This window comes from Culex pipiens, chromosome 2 (assembly GCF_016801865.2).
Source record: "Culex pipiens pallens isolate TS chromosome 2, TS_CPP_V2, whole genome shotgun sequence".
Classification (NCBI taxonomy): domain Eukaryota; kingdom Metazoa; phylum Arthropoda; class Insecta; order Diptera; family Culicidae; genus Culex; species Culex pipiens.
Window position 1 is genome coordinate 18100873 of NC_068938.1, and position 7054 is coordinate 18107926.

Sequence of the window (7054 nt, forward strand, 5' to 3'; positions counted from 1 at the left end):
ATTGGCAGTTGGTTAGATAGTGTCGCAAGTGTCGTTGCACAATTGAAACCCAATATTTTGGTTTGGAGCAGGAGCTACTACCCTTAAGCTGCTGGGTTTAGGAGCGTTGTTTTAGCCACGCCAACGCGCGCGCGAAAGTGTCCGCTGACAGCTGCTGCCAAGCTGGTGTTGTTGTTGCTGTCCATGGGAGTCATTTTTCCAAACTGCCAAGAGTTCGAACTGCCGGTGGCCAAGTCGGACAGTTGTAGCACCGGGATTAGGGATATTTATTTGGGCCATTAAGTTTTATAATAAATTCAATAAGCATAAGTAACGTGGATATCTGCTGCTGCTGCTGTTGCGCAGGTTTGAGGATATCGGATTGCCCCGTTTGGGTACGCGCACGGCATTGATTGTTGTTATTTTTCATGTAATCCGCAGCACAGTAGGGATTTTTGATTGAATGACTTTATTTTGGAGTAGGTTGGGTGTTGTTATGCAAGCAGGTAGTTAAATAATGTTAGATTATCTTATGTTTCATCAAGTTTCGTAAATTCTTATTCATAATCGATAAACACATAGAACAATTAGCAAGAATAATCATTCGATCTATTGAATTAAATTTGAAAATAGGCAGGATGAGACAGTAACAAAATAAACAAAATCTAATGAAAACTAAACAGAAAACAAAAGAAAAAGATTTCAAATGTGCTTAATTAGAAAAAAATAGATAACCTTTTTCAAACAGTTTTGTTCTACAAATCATTGTTAAATTATTTTATTCATCGCAATTTTTGTCTTGTAGCAAATCGAAGTTGTTTTTCAATCATCTGTTCCCAAATTTCAAACCATAAATTCCAAAAAAATTATGTAGTAATGAAGGTAAATACACAGTCAGTAATAAATACGAAACATTCATTCTTTTTGAAATTATTTTAAAAACAAAATAAAAAATAACATTTAACAACGTCATTTGTTTCTATTTTTTATTCAAGTTTTTTGGGAATGAAATTAAATGATTTAATGACCGGAATCAGGTTGGAAAAAGACGAAAAGTTTAATTTTTCCATAAAAGTTTAACTAACAGTTGTCTAAAACTGAGAAAACACATACTTAACAAAATTTAATTTTTAAGTACAGCTTCCTAAACAAAATTACACAAAGAAACAATTTGTTGGAAATCTTCCAGCCTATTTGTTGATTTGAAATAGCAAAAAGTGACAATTTTTCGGATAAAAGAACTGGAAAGGCGTTCACGGAATATGTAGAGTCATATTCAATTCAAAAAATCAATTTGAAAATAATTGAAAAGTTAAAAATGTGTATATTGTGAATTTTGAATGTTGTGTTCCTACTATTTATGAAACGTCCTTTAGGTCCAGGACATCAAATCGATCAAAAATTACTTTTCAAGTATCAATTTTTCTAATATTCACCGGTCTGAAAAAATATCAAGCTTTGTATGATAAAACTCATTGTGCAAAATGGCTTCTTTTGACAAAAGGAGTGCGTAGACAAAGTTCCATCATAAAAAAATCTAAACAAAATTAAAAATCAACAAAAAGATTTCTTTTTCTGTTTCCAGGCCACAACGATCAGTTTGATATTTTATATAAAAGGATAAAAGTGCGTTTCTTTTTTCTAAACAAATATATTTTGTTAGACTTTTTCCTCCGTTAGTATGTCTAAGCGTATGCAGAACATTTTTGTGTTATGGAAAATTGAGGTTTTAGTCTGATTTTTTAAGCGCATAGCTTGTTTGAAAACCATTTTCATTTTTAAAAATTTACTTCAAAAAAACTTTTGTGTTATGGTTTCTGAAATTAAAAAAAGTTTGCAACATTTTTCATAAAGTTGGGTTAAAACAACTTCATAAAAATCTGTTGCTTCTTTTTTCGCGTTTGATTTTTTTTAATTCATGATTCTATAATTTAGACACTAATTAAAGTATCTTCATATAGTTTTAAATCTGACACATTTTTTTAGTTTGTTCATTATTTTTTTCGTGTTTACAGGTTTGTTTTTCTGATTGATTTTTTTAATTTATGTCTGAGTATTTTTCTTAGGGATGTTTAGAATACAATTTCTAAGGTCATTATTTTTTGGCCATGCAACTTTGTTCCTTAGCATAATTTATCACAGAAATATAAAAACTCACGATTGATAAGTTAAATTTGTGATAAACCCCTAAACAATTTGTTTTTTTTAAATCACGGGACCAAAAAAATATTTTTTCAAAAAACATAAAATTTTGAATGGAAATAGATATATAAATCAATGAATCAATTGAAATCAATTTAAAATGATATTTTTGCGTTTTTTTTACCATTTGTAAGCATGTTTGGACTCAAATCAAAATATTTAAATTTTAGTGAAATTCCGATGTACAGTACCACAATTTTTTTCGCGAAAAAAATGCTTCGTCAATAATTAGAAATTTTGATAACTAATGATTGCAGAACAACTGGACTGGTGTAAAATTTCAAATCTAGATTGTTTTTTAAAGGTCTTAAAAGCTATTGTGTTTCTTCTAGGAAATTGAACGTGCTGTCTGAAAAAATACACTGAAAGAAAAATACACGCCCCTTCTATGTGATTTTACAATTTTTAAGTTTAAAAGTTATTTGGTTTTTTTTAATTTTTGGGGAAGCAGCCAAAGATGTTACAAAAAGACTCACGCAAAATGCAGGATGGTATGTTTTTCCTAAAAATTACAAACACTATTTACTAAAACTGTTTTTTTGGAAAAGAGGTCTGAACGTCAACATTAAAAAAAAACCGATAGTGCGCATCGATTTCCCAGACAATTTTACATTAATGTTTCTTTATTGATCACTGTCCTATGCCCAATCCTTGTAGAAATGCTGAAAAATAGGGTTTTTGGTTTTTTTTCAGTCTCGTAAATATTTTTACCAGACAGCTCGTCCAATTTCCCATAAGTTTGTTTTTGAAAGCTTTATAATATACCTCGTTTTAATATTTGGATCAATCTATTTTTTTCTTTTCTTTTGCTTCAAAATTTCTTTTTTTTTTGCTGTTAGAAAAATAGAGAAGCAAAAAGATTTATTTTTAATCCATGAAAACTGTCACAGTCAAGCTTGACAAGCGCCTCCCCAATTCCCCACAACGAGTTTTTCAAAACCCCTCAAGCAATCAGCCCATGTTCACCAAGTGTGAAATATCGACTGTTTTTAAACAGTCCGCGGTTCATTATGCGGGTAATAGATTTAATTCTCACCGCCTCACAGTTTCACTATTCAAGAGCAACACGCTGAACAATGGGCCATTTTTGTCACCGGCGCTCTGATGCAGTGTGAGGTCCCCCCCTCCTATCCCAAAAGCTCCGCGCAGGTTTCACGGAAGATTAGCTCTCGTTGGCTTCGGACTTTTGAGAGGTGATTATTATTTTATTACATTTGGAACAACGCCAGCGGTCTTGCGTGGATTTTCATATGCAACGTTGTGGCAATTGTTGGCCTTTGTGCCTTCAGTCCCCGGAACATGGACCACGGAACGGAACGAACCTCCTGTACGATAAGTACCGCTGGATCTACGTGTCTGTCGTAATCAAATAATATGCACTCAAATTAAGGTTTCTTTCTGTTCGAGTGACACTCAGTTGCCTTGAAATTAAATTTAAAATGGTTTATTGAAAAGCTGATTTTCGATTCAACTGACTGTAGTATCTCTATATGAAGAATCTGGTTCAGCGCGCTTGCTAACAAGAAATTATGAAATAACTTCCGTCCTATCTTTTAATCAGAGGCACGTTTTCCGCGCCGCAACCTCGTCATCATAGGCGTCTTCAGCGCGCGCTGGTAATAAGTAGGACGAAGACCGCCTGCCGGATTTCGAACGGTAGCCTCGGTAGCAAAACAATCCGCCATGCCAGCCAGCAGCAGCTAGTTCGCATCGATATCAATTAATTTGATCTTCACTCTGCAGCGCGGTTGCATTGCAGAACTCCGCCAGCCAGGGAGTCAGAAATTACCCAGGGAAGTGGCCACATAAAGCACGCGGCCAACTAACTATATACTAATGGCAAATAGTAATAAAATCGAAACAAATAAGCCTCGGTAATAAGTAATTACAGTGCGGCTAATTATTGGCGAACAAATTATGCCACTTTTGCTGGCACGGCAACGGGACCTCAGCGAAGATCGAAGAATTGCGATGAATCAGAAGTTTAGAACCGGTATTGGAGAACTTTGTGTTGTGTTGGGGTCTACTTATTTGAAATAGAATTTCAAAGAAATTGTATGAAAATCTTGAACTATGAAAAACTGGCATTCATTGCGTGAGATGTCGCCACCTTTGTCCAATTTATGTGTTTTAAGGATGAGAGCTGAGCATGGAGCTGAGACTGCAAAAGAGTGTGGTAATAATTGGTTATAAACCAAATTCATGTAAAATTTTCCAAAAAATCTAAGAAATTCTATATCTCAAATGAGCAGTTCTCCCAAGAATGGACATTTTTTAATCGGAAATTAATTTGGTATTTTTTTTACCAGGATGATTAGTATTAGTACGTCTTCAAAAGTTTTCTTACAATTCTAGCAGCTGTCCATTATAGTGACAAACAAAATTGAAAATTTGGAAAATTCTTAGCTTAATTCCTTAAATAAAATTAAGCATCTCTGGAGTTTTTTTTTTTGAAAAGGTCCAATAAACCAAATTTCCAGTTTTTGCTTTTTGGGTGTTTTTAGAACCGCCTTGAGTCAGGGGTATTAAAAAACACCCAAAAAGCAAAAACTGAAAATTTGGTTTATTGGTCCTTTTCAAAAAAAAATCCAGATCTGTGCCAATTGTGTAACAAATCGGTCAAGATTTTTGGGTCGATGTTGAGAGATGAAGTTTTTTTTGTATAAATTTGTAGATAAAATGTATGGTGAAAGACAACATTTTCGATTTTTTTGTCGAAAGATTGTGTTTAATATGTGGACATTTTATTAAGAGTGATATTGTTATGTGAAATTAAACGCTCAACATTTTTGTTCGGTGAGAGCAAAGCGATCAGAGTTGTTCCTGAAAAGTTATTAGAGATTTAAGAAAGTCGTTTTTGCATGAACAGTTTTGATGCGCCAACTTTATCGCTCTACAGCTACCCCTAAACCTTAGTTAATCTAGCTCAAAATTTACAAAAAAATGCTATATAATGCTGAAGGAATCGAGTTAGGAGATGTCCACCTTTTTTTTAATTGGAATATTCGAACAAAACCAAAAATTGCCCATAATAAGTATTAATGGAAAATCTCATGTTTGGATGTACGGCCCAAACTAATTTATCCTAAGGCCTCGCAAAAGAATCCGCCTCCGAAAGAATCGTAAAATTTTCTCTCTCTCTCTCTCTCTCTCTCTCTCTCTCTCTCTCTCGCTCTCTCTCTCTCTCGCTCTTTCTTTCTTTCTCTCTCTCTCTCTCTCTCTCTCTCTCTCTCTCTCTCTCTCTCTCTCTCTCTTTTTCTTTCTGTTTGGGTGGTTCAATGTAGATCAACAGATTGTCACTCGATTACCTCGGCACTGGCTCAGCTGATTTTGTCTATTTTGGCCTCATTCGGACCGTTTAGTTGAAAATTATAGAGTTTAGTTTGGTACTTCTAAACTTTCACTAAAACCATTTTAGCTAAAGGCCGGAAAACTGTGAAACCGGTGGTTTTTGTGAGAATATTATAGATTTTCAGACAGGTTTTCAAAAGACCTATATTTGAAAATTAAGAAAATATTGTTTTCAGAAAAGATTGGAACATTTCACGAATACGTGATATTTTAACATTAAAAATCGGACCATTAGTGGCTGAGATATCGACGTAAGAAAATAGTTGGTTGTTTGGGTGAGACTTAGAAAACATGAATTTTCTTGTTTTTAAACCTTTTTTCAAAATTATTTTTTTCAAAAGTGGGCAAATATGTGCACTAATTTAAAAAATTGGAAAACTGCGACTATTTTCAAAAAAGTTACCTAAAAATGACTATAACTTGAAAGCGGTGCACTTTATCAAAATTTCACTTGATTTCTTTTTGATTTTACATTGTAAAATATCGTTAAAAAAATTTGCGACCAATTTTTCGATATTTTAAAAAAATCTGTATTGATTAAAAAATGCATAACTCGGTCAAAGATTTTTTGCACAACCTAGAAATTTTGGAAAATTTGGCATTTGATGTCCTCTAAAACATATAAAAAATAAAAATAGATTTTTTTGCAAATCAAGTTTTAGTGACAAAAATTTAAATAAAAATCACAAAAAAAAAATTTTTACAGCGTATCATTTTTTTTTTAGGGTAAAAAAGTAAAGTAAATCTTTCCCTGTTCCTGAGGGGAACACCCGTGAAGAGTATCGGGGCCGGCATTTACAAAGCGGATTCAGTGTCAGTTTATTGATCAACTTAATGTTAACATGTTAAGGTTAATGTTAACATTCCATAAGTTGTCTTCCTAAGGTGTCTTGATAAGGTCCAGTTTGTGACGAAACACTACCTTTCCTTTACTAAGCAATCGAATCCAGAAGGGAAAAGATCACCAGTTGTTTTGGGCAGAGCCGGGATTTGAACCCCGATCTATCGCTTACGAGGCGGAAGCGTTACCACTGGGCTACGTGGCTCGGTCAGTGTAGTCCTTACAAATTTGCCGAAGTCACCAAATCGATCAATAAATTCCTTCAAAAAATACAGATTTTTTTATTTTTATATATAATTTTTGTCTGGACAGCTGCCAAATTTGTATGGAAAATTATATGGACAAACTAATGATGCAAAATTGCAACAAAAAAGTTTCATCCGGATAAAAAAAAAAAAATTAAAATAAAAAAAAGTATCAATTTCGTAGAGAACTTCTCAGCTACCAAAATTGTACAACATTGTATGTTCGAACTAATATTTCATGTAAATAAAAATACAATGAACTAAACGTTTATGATAAATTCATAATTTTTATTCATGAGTTACATGATTTTTCCTTCATAGATCTATAACGTGAATTTCGAGAAAAAATCACGTTTTAGACGAGTTTTGAACACGCTGTATCTTTTTTTAGGAGCACATTCCAGAGCATCTGATTATGAATCCGGTTTTAGTACAG